The following is a 15,510-nucleotide window of genomic DNA, read 5'->3' as shown; positions in this document are numbered from 1 at the left end:
CCTGGGGTACCCTCACACATATTATTCCCTCATTTAGTGGATATTTTTCACAAAAAAGTGAATTTTTCAAAAATCCAAAAAATTGGCTGAAAACGACTAAATATCAAGGACTCATTGGGCGAATCGCTCTGGAACTGAAATCGGAACGCTCACTGACATTTGCCCTATCTGAAAGTCTGATAAACGCCGGAAAAATGACTAAGTCCAAAAAAAAATTTTTTTCAACTTTTTTCAATTTTACCCCCGTGGGATATATATTCTACCCACACACATTTGGAACTCTCCTGGGGTACCCTCACACATATTTTTCCCTCATTTAGTGGATATTTTCACAAAAAAGTGAAATTTTCAAAAATCCAAAATATTGGCTGAAAACGACTAAATATCAAGGACTCATTGGGCGAATCGCTCTGGAACTGAAATCGGAACGCTCACTGACATTTGCCCTTTCTGAAAGTCTGATAAACGCTGGAAAAATGACTAAGTCCAAAAAAAAAATTTTTTCAACTTTTTTCAATTTCACCCCCGTGGGATATATATTCTACCCACACACATTTGGAATTCTCCTGGGCTACCCTCACACATATTATTCCCTCATTTAGTGGATATTTTCACAAAAAAGTGAAATTTTCAAAAATCCAGAAAATTGGCTGAAAATGATTAAATATCAAGGACTCATTGGGCGAATCGCTCTGGAACTGAAATTGGAACGCTCACTGACATTTGCCCTATCTGAAAGTCTGATAAACGCCGGAAAAATGGCTAAGTCCAAAAAATAATTTTTTTCAACTTTTTTCAATTTTACCCCCGTGGGATATATATCCTACCCACACACATTTGGAACACTCCTGGGGTACCCTCACACATATTATTCCCTCATTTAGTGGATATTTTCACAAAAAAGTGAAATTTTCAAAAATCCAAAATATTGGCTGAAAACGACTAAATATCAAGACTCATTGGGCGAATCGCTCTGGAACTGAAATCGGAACGCTCACTGACATTTGCCCTATCTGAAAGTCTGATAAACGCCGGAAAAATGACTAAGTCCAAAAAAAAAATGTTTTTCAACTTTTTTCAATTTTACCCCCGTGGGATATATATTCTACCCACACACATTTGGAACTCTCCTGGGGTACCCTCACACATATTATTCCCTCATTTAGTGGATATTTTTCACAAAAAAGTGAATTTTTCAAAAATCCAAAAAATTGGCTGAAAACGAGTAAATATCAAGGACTCATTGGGCGAATCGCTCTGGAACTGAAATCGGAACGCTCACTGACATTTGCCCTATCTGAAAGTCTGATAAACGCCGGAAAAATGGCTAAGTCCAAAAAATAATTTTTTTCAACTTTTTTCAATTTTACCCCCGTGGGATATATATCCTACCCACACACATTTGGAACACTCCTGGGGTACCCTCACACATATTATTCCCTCATTTAGTGGATATTTTCACAAAAAAGTGAATTTTTCAAAAATCCAAAAAATTGGCTGAAAACGACTAAATATCAAGGACTCATTGGGCGAATCGCTCTGGAACTGAAATCGGAACGCTCACTGACATTCGCCCTATCTGAAAGTCTGATAAACGCCGGAAAAATGACTAAGTCCAAAAAAAAATTTTTTTTCAACTTTTTTCAGTTTTACCCCCGTGGGATATATATTCTACCCACACACATTTGGAACTCTCCTGGGGTACCCTCACACATATTATTCCCTCATTCAGTGGATATTTTCACAAAAAAGTGAATTTTTCAAAAATCCAGAAAATTGGCTGAAAATGAATAAATATCAAGGACTCATTGGGCGAATCGCTCTGGAACTGAAATCGGAACGCTCACTGACATTTGCTCTATCTGAAAGTCTGATAAACGCCGGAAGAATGACTAAGTCCAAAAAAATATTTTTTTCAACTTTTTTCAATTTTACCCCCGTGGGATATATATTCTACCCACACACATTTGGAACTCTCCTGGGGTAACCTCACACATATTATTTCCTCATTTAGTGGATATTTTCACAAAAAAGTGAAATTTTCAAAAATCCAAAATATTGGCTGAAAACGACTAAATATCAAGGACTCATTGGGCGAATCGCTCTGGAACTGAAATCGGAACGCTCACTGACATTTGCCCTATCTGAAAGTCTGATACACGCCGGAAAAATGACTAAGTCCAAAAAAAAAAAATTTTTCAACTTTTTTCAATTTTACCCCCGTGGGATATATATTCTACCCACACACATTTGGAACTCTTCTGGGGTACCCTCACACATATTATTCCCTCATTTAGTGGATATTTTCACAAAAAAGTGAAATTTTCAAAAATCCAAAATATTGGCTGAAAACGACTAAATATCAAGGACTCATTGGGCGAATCGCTCTAGAACTGAAATCGGAAGGCTCACTGACATTTGCTCTATCTGAAAGTCTGATAAACGCCGGAAAAATGATTAAGTCCAAAAAATAATTATTTTCAACTTTTTTCAATTTTACCCCTGTGGGATATATATTCTACCCATACACATTTGGAACACTCCTGGGGTACCCTCACACATATTATTCCCTCATTTAGTGGATATTTTCACAAAAAAGTGAAATTTTCAAAAATAAAAAATATTGGCTGAAAACGACTAAATATCAAGACTCATTGGGCGAATCGCTCTGGAACTGAAATCGGAACGCTCACTGACATTTGCCCTTTCTGAAAGTCTGATAAACGCTGGAAAAATGACTAAGTCCAAAAAAAAAATTTTTTAAACTTTTTTCAATTTCAACCCCGTGGGATATATATTATACCCACACACATTTGGAACTCTTCTGGGGTACCCTCACACATATTATTCCCTCATTTAGTGGATATTTTCACAAAAAAGTGAAATTTTCAAAAATCCAAAATATTGGCTGAAAACGACTAAATATCAAGGACTCATTGGGCGAATCGCTCTGGAACTGAAATCGGAACGCTCACTGACATTTGCCCTATCTGAAAGTCTGATAAACGCCGGAAAAATGGCTAAGTCCAAAAAATATTTTTTTTTAACTTTTTTCAATTTTACCCCCGTGGGATATATATTTTACCCACACACATTTGGAACTCTCCTGGGCTACCCTCACACATATTATTCCCTCATTTAGTGGATATTTTCACAAAAAAGTGAATTTTTCAAAAATCCAGAAAATTGGCTGAAAATGACTAAATATCAAGGACTAATTTGGCGAATCGCTCTGGAACTGAAATCGGAACGCTCACTGACATTTGCCCTATCTGAAAGTCTGATAAACGCCGGAAAAATGACTAAGTCCAAAAAAAAAATTTTTTTCAACTTTTTTCAATTTTACCCCCGTGGGATATATATTCTACCCACACACATTTGGAACTCTCCTGGGGTACCCTCACACATATTATTCCCTCATTTAGTGGATATTTTTCACAAAAAAGTGAATTTTTCAAAAATCCAAAAAATTGGCTGAAAACGACTAAATATCAAGGACTCATTGGGCGAATCGCTCTGGAACTGAAATCGGAACGCTCACTGACATTTGCCCTATCTGAAAGTCTGATAAACGCCGGAAAAATGACTAAGTCCAAAAAAAAATTTTTTTTCAACTTTTTTCAGTTTTACCCCCGTGGGATATATATTCTACCCACACACATTTGGAACTCTCCTGGGGTACCCTCACACATATTATTCCCTCATTTAGTGGATATTTTCACAAAAAAATGAATTTTTCAAAAATCCAGAAAATTGGCTGAAAATGAATAAATATCAAGGACTCATTGGGCGAATCGCTCTGGAACTGAAATCGGAATGCTCACTGACATTTGCTCTATCTGAAAGTCTGATAAACGCCGGAAGAATGACTAAGTCCAAAAAAATATTTTTTTCAACTTTTTTCAATTTTACCCCCGTGGGATATATATTCTACCCACACACATTTGGAACTCTCCTGGGGTAACCTCACACATATTATTTCCTCATTTAGTGGATATTTTCACAAAAAAGTGAAATTTTCAAAAATCCAAAATATTGGCTGAAAATGACTAAATATCAAGGACTCATTGGGCGAATCGCTCTGGAACTGAAATCGGAACGCTCACTGACATTTGCCCTATCTGAAAGTCTGATACACGCCGAAAAAATGACTAAGTCCAAAAAAAAAAAATTTTTCAACTTTTTTCAATTTTACCCCCGTGGGATATATATTCTACCCACACACATTTGGAACTCTTCTGGGGTACCCTCACACATATTATTCCCTCATTTAGTGGATATTTTCACAAAAAAGTGAAATTTTCAAAAATCCAAAATATTGGCTGAAAACGACTAAATATCAAGGACTCATTGGGCGAATCGCTCTAGAACTGAAATCGGAAGGCTCACTGACATTTGCTCTATCTGAAAGTCTGATAAACGCCGGAAAAATGATTAAGTCCAAAAAATAATTATTTTCAACTTTTTTCAATTTTACCCCTGTGGGATATATATTCTACCCATACACATTTGGAACACTCCTGGGGTACCCTCACACATATTATTCCCTCATTTAGTGGATATTTTCACAAAAAAGTGAAATTTTCAAAAATCCAAAATATTGGCTGAAAACGACTAAATATCAAGACTCATTGGGCGAATCGCTCTGGAACTGAAATCGGAACGCTCACTGACATTTGCCCTTTCTGAAAGTCTGATAAACGCTGGAAAAATGACTAAGTCCAAAAAAAAAATTTTTTAAACTTTTTTCAATTTCAACCCCGTGGGATATATATTATACCCACACACATTTGGAACTCTTCTGGGGTACCCTCACACATATTATTCCCTCATTTAGTGGATATTTTCACAAAAAAGTGAAATTTTCAAAAATCCAAAATATTGGCTGAAAACGACTAAATATCAAGGACTCATTGGGCGAATCGCTCTGGAACTGAAATCGGAACGCTCACTGACATTTGCCCTATCTGAAAGTCTGATAAACGCCGGAAAAATGGCTAAGTCCAAAAAATATTTTTTTTTAACTTTTTTCAATTTTACCCCCGTGGGATATATATTTTACCCACACACATTTGGAACTCTCCTGGGCTACCCTCACACATATTATTCCCTCATTTAGTGGATATTTTCACAAAAAAGTGAATTTTTCAAAAATCCAGAAAATTGGCTGAAAATGACTAAATATCAAGGACTAATTTGGCGAATCGCTCTGGAACTGAAATCGGAACGCTCACTGACATTTGCCCTATCTGAAAGTCTGATAAACGCCGGAAAAATGACTAAGTCCAAAAAAAAAATTTTTTTCAACTTTTTTCAATTTTACCCCCGTGGGATATATATTCTACCCACACACATTTGGAACTCTCCTGGGGTACCCTCACACATATTATTCCCTCATTTAGTGGATATTTTTCACAAAAAAGTGAATTTTTCAAAAATCCAAAAAATTGGCTGAAAACGACTAAATATCAAGGACTCATTGGGCGAATCGCTCTGGAACTGAAATCGGAATGCTCACTGACATTTGCCCTATCTGAAAGTCTGATAAACGCCGGAAAAATGGCTAAGTCCAAAAAATAATTTTTTTCAACTTTTTTCAATTTTACCCCCGTGGGATATATATCCTACCCACACACATTTGGAACACTCCTGGGGTACCCTCACACATATTATTCCCTCATTTAGTGGATATTTTCACAAAAAAGTGAATTTTTCAAAAATCCAAAAAATTGGCTGAAAACGACTAAATATCAAGGACTCATTGGGCGAATCGCTCTGGAACTGAAATCGGAACGCTCACTGACATTTGCCCTATCTGAAAGTCTGATAAACGCCGGAAAAATGACTAAGTCCAAAAAAAAATTTTTTTTCAACTTTTTTCAGTTTTACCCCCGTGGGATATATATTCTACCCACACACATTTGGAACTCTCCTGGGGTACTCTCACACATATTATTCCCTCATTTAGTGGATATTTTCACAAAAAAGTGAATTTTTCAAAAATCCAGAAAATTGGCTGAAAATGAATAAATATCAAGGACTCATTGGGCGAATCGCTCTGGAACTGAAATCGGAACGCTCACTGACATTTGCTCTATCCGAAAGTCTGATAAACGCCGGAAGAATGACTAAGTCCAAAAAAATATTTTTTTCAACTTTTTTCAATTTCACCCCCGTGGGATATATATTCTACCCACACACATTTGGAACTCTCCTGGGGTAACCTCACACATATTATTTCCTCATTTAGTGGATATTTTCACAAAAAAGTGAAATTTTCAAAAATCCAAAATATTGGCTGAAAACGACTAAATATCAAGGACTCATTGGGCGAATCGCTCTGGAACTGAAATCGGAACACTCACTGACATTTGCCCTATCTGAAAGTCTGATACACGCCGGAAAAATGACTAAGTCCAAAAAAAAAAATTTTTCAACTTTTTTCAATTTTACCCCGTGGGATATATATTCTACCCACACACATTTGGAACTCTTCTGGGGTACCCTCACACATATTATTCCCTCATTTAGTGGATATTTTCACAAAAAAGTGAATTTTTCAAAAATCCAGAAAATTGGCTGAAAATGAATAAATATCAAGGACTCATTGGGCGAATCGCTCTGGAACTGAAATCGGAACGCTCACTGACATTTGCTCTATCTGAAAGTCTGATAAACGCCGGAAGAATGACTAAGTCCAAAAAAATATTTTTTTCAACTTTTTTCAATTTTACCCCCGTGGGATATATATTCTACCCAAACACATTTGGAACTCTCCTGGGGTAACCTCACACATATTATTTCCTCATTTAGTGGATATTTTCACAAAAAAGTGAAATTTTCAAAAATCCAAAATATTGGCTGAAAACGACTAAATATCAAGGACTCATTGGGCGAATCGCTCTAGAACTGAAATAGGAAGGCTCACTGACATTTGCTCTATCTGAAAGTCTGATAAACGCCGGAAAAATGATTAAGTCCAAAAAATAATTATTTTCAACTTTTTTCAATTTTACCCCTGTGGGATATATATTCTACCCATACACATTTGGAACACTCCTGGGGTACCCTCACACATATTATTCCCTCATTTAGTGGATATTTTCACAAAAAAGTGAAATTTTCAAAAATCCAAAATATTGGCTGAAAACGACTAAATATCAAGACTCATTGGGCGAATCGCTCTGGAACTGAAATCGGAACGCTCACTGACATTTGCCCTTTCTGAAAGTCTGATAAACGCTGGAAAAATGACTAAGTCCAAAAAAAAAATTTTTTAAACTTTTTTCAATTTCAACCCCGTGGGATATATATTATACCCACACACATTTGGAACTCTTCTGGGGTACCCTCACACATATTATTCCCTCATTTAGTGGATATTTTCACAAAAAAGTGAAATTTTCAAAAATCCAAAATATTGGCTGAAAACGACTAAATATCAAGGACTCATTGGGCGAATCGCTCTGGAACTGAAATCGGAACGCTCACTGACATTTGCCCTATCTGAAAGTCTGATAAACGCCGGAAAAATGGCTAAGTCCAAAAAATAATTTTTTTTTACTTTTTTCAATTTTACCCCCGTGGGATATATATTTTACCCACACACATTTGGAACTCTCCTGGGCTACCCTCACACATATTATTCCCTCATTTAGTGGATATTTTCACAAAAAAGTGAATTTTTCAAAAATCCAGAAAATTGGCTGAAAATGACTAAATATCAAGGACTAATTTGGCGAATCACTCTGGAACTGAAATCGGAACGCTCACTGACATTTGCCCTATCTGAAAGTCTGATAAACGCCGGAAAAATGACTAAGTCCAAAAAAAAAATGTTTTTCAACTTTTTTCAATTTTACCCCCGTGGGATATATATTCTACCCACACACATTTGGAACTCTCCTGGGGTACCCTCACACATATTATTCCCTCATTTAGTGGATATTTTTCACAAAAAAGTGAATTTTTCAAAAATCCAAAAAATTGGCTGAAAACGACTAAATATCAAGGACTCATTGGGCGAATCGCTCTGGAACTGAAATCGGAACGCTCACTGACATTTGCCCTATCTGAAAGTCTGATAAACGCCGGAAAAATGGCTAAGTCCAAAAAATAATTTTTTTCAACTTTTTTCAATTTTACCCCCGTGGGATATATATCCTACCCACACACATTTGGAACACTCCTGGGGTACCCTCACACATATTATTCCCTCATTTAGTGGATATTTTCACAAAAAAGTGAATTTTTCAAAAATCCAAAAAATTGGCTGAAAACGACTAAATATCAAGGACTCATTGGGCGAATCGCTCTGGAACTGAAATCGGAACGCTCACTGACATTTGCCCTATCTGAAAGTCTGATAAACGCCGGAAAAATGACTAAGTCCAAAAAAAAATTTTTTTTCAACTTTTTTCAGTTTTACCCCCGTGGGATATATATTCTACCCACACACATTTGGAACTCTCCTGGGGTACCCTCACACATATTATTCCCTCATTTAGTGGATATTTTCACAAAAAAGTGAATTTTTCAAAAATCCAGAAAATTGGCTGAAAATGAATAAATATCAAGGACTCATTGGGCGAATCGCTCTGGAACTGAAATCGGAACGCTCACTGACATTTGCTCTATCTGAAAGTCTGATAAACGCCGGAAGAATGACTAAGTCCAAAAAAATATTTTTTTCATCTTTTTTCAATTTTACCCCCGTGGGATATATATTCTACCCACACACATTTGGAACTCTCCTGGGGTAACCTCACACATATTATTTCCTCATTTAGTGGATATTTTCACAAAAAAGTGAAATTTTCAAAAATCCAAAATATTGGCTGAAAACGACTAAATATCAAGGACTCATTGGGCGAATCGCTCTGGAACTGAAATCGGAACGCTCACTGACATTTGCCCTATCTGAAAGTCTGATACACGCCGGAAAAATGACTAAGTCCAAAAAAAAAAATTTTTCAACTTTTTTCAATTTTACCCCCGTGGGATATATATTTTACCCACACACATTTGGAACTCTCCTGGGCTACCCTCACACATATTATTCCCTCATTTAGTGGATATTTTCACAAAAAAGTGAATTTTTCAAAAATCCAGAAAATTGGCTGAAAATGACTAAATATCAAGGACTAATTTGGCGAATCGCTCTGGAACTGAAATCGGAACGCTCACTGACATTTGCCCTATCTGAAAGTCTGATAAACGCCGGAAAAATGGCTAAGTCCAAAAAATAATTTTTTTCAACTTTTTTCAATTTTACCCCCGTGGGATATATATCCTACCCACACACATTTGGAACACTCCTGGGGTACCCTCACACATATTATTCCCTCATTTAGTGGATATTTTCACAAAAAAGTGAATTTTTCATAAATCCAGAAAATTGGCTGAAAATGAATAAATATCAAGGACTCATTGGGCGAATCGCTCTGGAACTGAAATCGGAACGCTCACTGACATTTGCCCCATCTGAAAGTCTGATAAACACCGGAAAAATGACTAAGTCCAAAAACCAAAATTTTTTAACTTTTTTCAATTTTACCCCCGTGGGATATATATTCTACCCACACACATTTGGAACTCTCCTGTGCTACCCTCACACATATTATTCCCTCATTTAGTAGATATTTTCACAAAAAAGTGAAATTTTCAAAAATCCAAAATATTGGCTGAAAACGACTAAATATCAAGGACTCATTGGGCGAATCGCTCTAGAACTGAAATCGGAAGGCTCACTGACATTTGCTCTATCTGAAAGTCTGATAAACTCCGGAAAAATGGCTAAGTCCAAAAAATAATTTTTTTCAACTTTTTTCAATTTTACCCCCGTGGGATATATAACCTACCCACACACATTTGGAACTCTCCTGGGGTACCCTCACACATATTATTCCCTCATTTAGTGGATATTTTCACAAAAAAGTGAATTTTTCAAAAATCCAGAAAATTGGCTGAAAATGAATAAATATCAAGGACTCATTGGGCGAATCGCTCCGGAACTGAAATCGGAACGCTCACTGACATTTGCACCATCTGAAAGTCTGATAAACACCGGAAAAATGACTAAGTCCAAAAAAAAATTTTTTTTCAACTTTTTTCAATTTTACCCCCGTGGGATATATATTCTACCCATACACATTTGGAACACTCCTGGGGTACCCTCACACATATTATTCCCTCATTTAGTAGATATTTTCACAAAAAGTGAAATTTTCAAAAATCCAAAATATTGGCTGAAAACGACTAAATATCAAGGACTCATTGGGTGAATCGCTCTAGAACTGAAATCGGAAGGCTCACTGACATTTGCCCTATCTGAAAGTCTGATAAACGCCGGAAAAATGGCTAAGTCCAAAAAATAATTTTTTTCAACTTTTTTCAATTTTACCCCCGTGGGATATATATTTTACCCACACACATTTGGAACTCTCCTGGGCTACCCTCACACATATTATTCCCTCATTTAGTGGATATTTTCACAAAAAAGTGAATTTTTCAAAAATCCAGAAAATTGGCTGAAAATGACTAAATATCAAGGACTCATTGGGCGAATCGCTCTGGAACTGAAATCGGAAAGCTCACTGACATTTGCCCTATCTGAAAGTCTGATAAACGCCGGAAAAATGACTAAGTCCAAAAAAAAAATTTTTTTCAACTTTTTTCAATTTTACCCCCGTGGGATATATATTCTACCCACACACATTTGGAACTCTCCTGGGGTACCCTCACACATATTATTCCCTCATTTAGTGGATATTTTTCACAAAAAAGTGAATTTTTCAAAAATCCAAAAAATTGGCTGAAAACGACTAAATATCAAGGACTCATTGGGCGAATCGCTCTGGAACTGAAATCGGAACGCTCACTGACATTTGCCCTATCTGAAAGTCTGATAAACGCCGGAAAAATGACTAAGTGCAAAAAAAAAAATTTTTCAACTTTTTTCAATTTTACCCCCGTGGGATATATATTCTACCCACACACATTTGAAACTCTCCTGGGCTACCCTCACACATATTATTCCCTCATTTAGTGGATATTTTCACAAAAAAGTGAAATTTTCAAAAATCCAGAAAATTGGCTGAAAATGATTAAATATCAAGGACTCATTGGGCGAATCGCTCTGGAACTGAAATTGGAACGCTCACTGACATTTGCCCTATCTGAAAGTCTGATAAACGCCGGAAAAATGGCTAAGTCCAAAAAATAATTTTTTTCAACTTTTTTCAATTTTACCCCCGTGGGATATATATTTTACCCACACACATTTGGAACTCTCCTGGGCTACCCTCACACATATTATTCCCTCATTTAGTGGATATTTTCACAAAAAAGTGAATTTTTCAAAAATCCAGAAAATTGGCTGAAAATGATTAAATATCAAGGACTCATTGGGCGAATCGCTCTGGAACTGAAATTGGAACGCTCACTGACATTTGCCCTATCTGAAAGTCTGATAAACGCCGGAAAAATGGCTAAGTCCAAAAAATAATTTTTTTCAACTTTTTTCAATTTTACCCCCGTGGGATATATATTTTACCCACACACATTTGGAACTCTCCTGGGCTACCCTCACACATATTATTCCCTAATTTAGTGGATATTTTCACAAAAAAGTGAATTTTTCAAAAATCCAGAAAATTGGCTGAAAATGAATAAATATCAAGGATTCATTGGGCGAATTGCTCTGGAACTGAAATCGGAATGCTCACTGACATTTGCCCCATCTGAAAGTCTGATAAACGCCGGAAAAATGACTAAGTCCAAAAAAAAAAATTTTTCAACTTTTTTCAATTTTACCCCCGTGGGATATATATTCTACCCACACACATTTGGAACTCTCCTGGGCTACCCTCACACAATTTATTCCCTCATGTAGTGGATGTTTTCACAAAAAAAGTGAATTTTTCAAAAATCCAGAAAATTGGCTGAAAATGAATAAATATCAAGGACTCATTGGGCGAATCGCTCTGGAACTGAAATCGGAACGCTCACTGACATTTGCCCTATCTGAAAGTCTGATAAACGCCGGAAAAATGACTAAGTCCAAAAAATAAAAATTTTCAACTTTTTTCAATTTTACCCCCGTGGGATATATATTCTACCCACACACATTTGGAACTCTCCTGGGCTACCCTCACACAAATTATTCCCTCATTTAGTGGATATTTTCACAAAAAAGTGAAATTTTCAAAAATCCAAAATATTGGCTGAAAACGACTAAATATCAAGGACTCATTGGGCGTATCGCTCTGGAACTGAAATCGGAACGCTCACTGACATTTGCCCTATCTGAAAGTCTGATAAACGCCGGAAAAATGACTAAGTCCAAAGAAAAGTTTTTTTTCAACTTTTTTCAGTTTTACCCCCGTGGGATATATATTCTACCCACACACATTTGGAACTCTCCTGGGCTACCCTCACACAATTTATTCCCTCATGTAGTGGATGTTTTCACAAAAAAAGTGAATTTTTCAAAAATCCAGAAGATTGGCTGAAAATGAATAAATATCAAGGACTCATTGGGCGAATCGCTCTGGAACTGAAATCGGAACGCTCACTGACATTTGCCCTATCTGAAAGTCTGATAAACGCCGGAAAAATGACTAAGTCCAAAAAATAAAAATTTTCAACTTTTTTCAATTTTACCCCCGTGGGATATATATTCTACCCACACACATTTGGAACTCTCCTGGGGTACCCTCACACATATTATTCCCTCATTTAGTGGATATTTTCACAAAAAAGTGAATTTTTCAAAAATCCAGAAAATTGGCTGAAAATGAATAAATATCAAGGATTCATTGGGCGAATCGCTCTGGAACTGAAATCGGAATGCTCACTGACATTTGCCCCATCTGAAAGTCTGATAAACGCCGGAAAAATGACTAAGTCCAAAAAAAAAAATTTTTCAACTTTTTTCAATTTTACCCCCGTGGGATATATATTCTACCCACACACATTTGGAACTCTCCTGGGGTACCCTCATACATATTATTCCCTCATTTAGTGGATATTTTCACAAAAAAGTGAAATTTTCAAAAATCCAAAATATTGGCTGAAAACGACTAAATATCAAGGACTCATTGGGCGAATCGCTCTGGAACTGAAATCGGAATGCTCACTGACATTTGCCCTATCTGAAAGTCTGATAAACGCCGGAAAAATGACTAAGTCCAAAGAAAAAAATTTTTTCAACTTTTTTCAATTTTACCCCCGTGGGATATATATTCTACCCATACACATTTGGAACACTCCTGGGGTACCCTCACACATATTATTCCCTCATTTAGTGGATATTTTCACAAAAAAGTGAAATTTTCAAAAATATTGGCTGAAAACGACTAAATATCAAGGACTCATTGAGCGAATTGCTCTAGAACTGAAATCGGAAGGCTCACTGACATTTGCCCTATCTGAAAGTCTGATAAACGCCGGAAAAATGACTAAGTCCAAAAAAAAATTTTTTTCAACTTTTTTCTATTTTACCCCCGTGGGATATATATTCTACCCACACACATTTGGAACTCTCCTGGGCTACCCTCACACATATTATTCCCTCATTTAGTGGATATTTTCACAAAAAAGTGAATTTTTCAAAAATCCATAAAATTGGCTGAAAATGACTAAATATCAAGGACTCATTGGGCGAATCGCTCTGGAACTGAAATCGGAACGCTCACTGACATTTGCCCTATCTGAAAGTCTGATAAACGCCGGAAAAATGACTAGGTCCAAAGAAAAGTTTTTTTTCAACTTTTTTCAGTTTTACCCCCGTGGGATATATATTCTACCCACACACATTTGGAACTCTCCTGGGCTACCCTCACACAAATTATTCCCTCATTTAGTGGATATTTTCACAAAAAAGTGAATTTTTCAAAAATCCAGAAAATTGGCTGAAAATGAATAAATATCAAGGACTCATTGGGCGAATCGCTCTGGAACTGAAATCGGAACGCTCATTGACATTTGCCCTATCTGAAAGTCTGATAAACGCCGGAAAAATGACTAAGTCCAAAAAAAAAATTTTTTCAACTTTTTTCTATTTTACCCCCGTGGGATATATATTCTACCCACACACATTTGGAACTCTCCTGGGCTACCCTCACACAAATTATTCCCTCATTTAGTGGATGTTTTCACAAAAAAAGTGAATTTTTCAAAAATCCAGAAAATTGGCTGAAAATGAATAAATATCAAGGACTCATTGGGCGAATCGCTCTGGAACTGAAATTGGAACGCTCACTGACATTTGCCCTATCTGAAAGTCTGATAAACGCCGGAAAAATGACTAAGTCCAAAAAAAAAAAATTTTCAACTTTTTTCAATTTTACCCCCGTGGGATATATATTCTACCCACACACATTTGGAACTCTCCTGGGCTACCCTCACACAAATTATTCCCTCATTTAGTGGATATTTTCACAAAAAAGTGAAATTTTCAAAAATCCCAAATATTGGCTGAAAATGACTAAATATCAAGGACTCATTGGGCGAATCGCTCTGGAACTGAAATCGGAACGCTCTCTGACATTTGCCCTATCTGAAAGTCTGATAAACGCCGGAAAAATGACTAAGTCCAAAAAAAAATTTTCTTTCAACTTTTTTCAGTTTTACCCCCGTGGGATATATATTCTACCCACACACATTTGGAACTCTCCTGGGGTACCCTCACACATATTATTCCCTCATTTAGTGGATATTTTCACAAAAAAGTGAATTTTTCAAAAATCCAAAAAATTGGCTGAAAATGAACAAATATCAAGGACTCATTGGGCGAATCACTCTGGAACTGAAATCGGAACGCTCACTGACATTTGCCCTATCTGAAAGTCTGATAAACGCCGGAAAAATGACTAAGTCCAAAAAAAAATTTTTTTTCAACTTTTTTCAGTTTTACCCCCGTGGGATATATATTCTACCCACACACATTTGGAACTCTCCTGGTGTACCCTCACACATATTATTCCCTCATTTAGTGGATATTTACAAAAAAAAGTGAATTTTTCAAAAATCCAGAAAATTGGCTGAAAATGAATAAATATCAAGGACTCATTGGGCGAATTGCTTTGGAACTGAAATCGGAACGCTCACTGACATTTGCCCTATCTGAAAGTCTGATAAACGCCGGAAAAATGACTAAGTCCAAAAAAAAAAAAATTTTCAACTTTTTTCAATTTTACCCCCGTGGGATATATATTCTACCCACACACATTTGGAACTCTCCTGGGCTACCCTCACACAAATTATTCCCTCATTTAGTGGATGTTTTCACAAAAAAAGTGAATTTTTCAAAAATCCAGAAAATTGGCTGAAAATGAATAAATATCAAGGACTCATTGGGCGAATCGCTCTGGAACTGAAATCGGAACGCTCACTGACATTTGCCCTATCTGAAAGTCTGATAAACGCCGGAAAAATGACTAAGTCCAAAAAAAAAAAAATTTCAACTTTTTTCAATTTTACCCCCGTGGGATATATATTCTACCCACA

This window comes from Phyllobates terribilis, unplaced genomic scaffold, assembly GCF_046119375.1.
Source record: "Phyllobates terribilis strain yellow unplaced genomic scaffold, ASM4611937v1 Scaffold_72__1_contigs__length_7157903, whole genome shotgun sequence".
NCBI classification, from domain to species: domain Eukaryota; kingdom Metazoa; phylum Chordata; class Amphibia; order Anura; family Dendrobatidae; genus Phyllobates; species Phyllobates terribilis.
The sequence above is the reverse complement of the archived record's forward strand: the minus strand, read 5'-3'. Positions refer to the sequence as shown.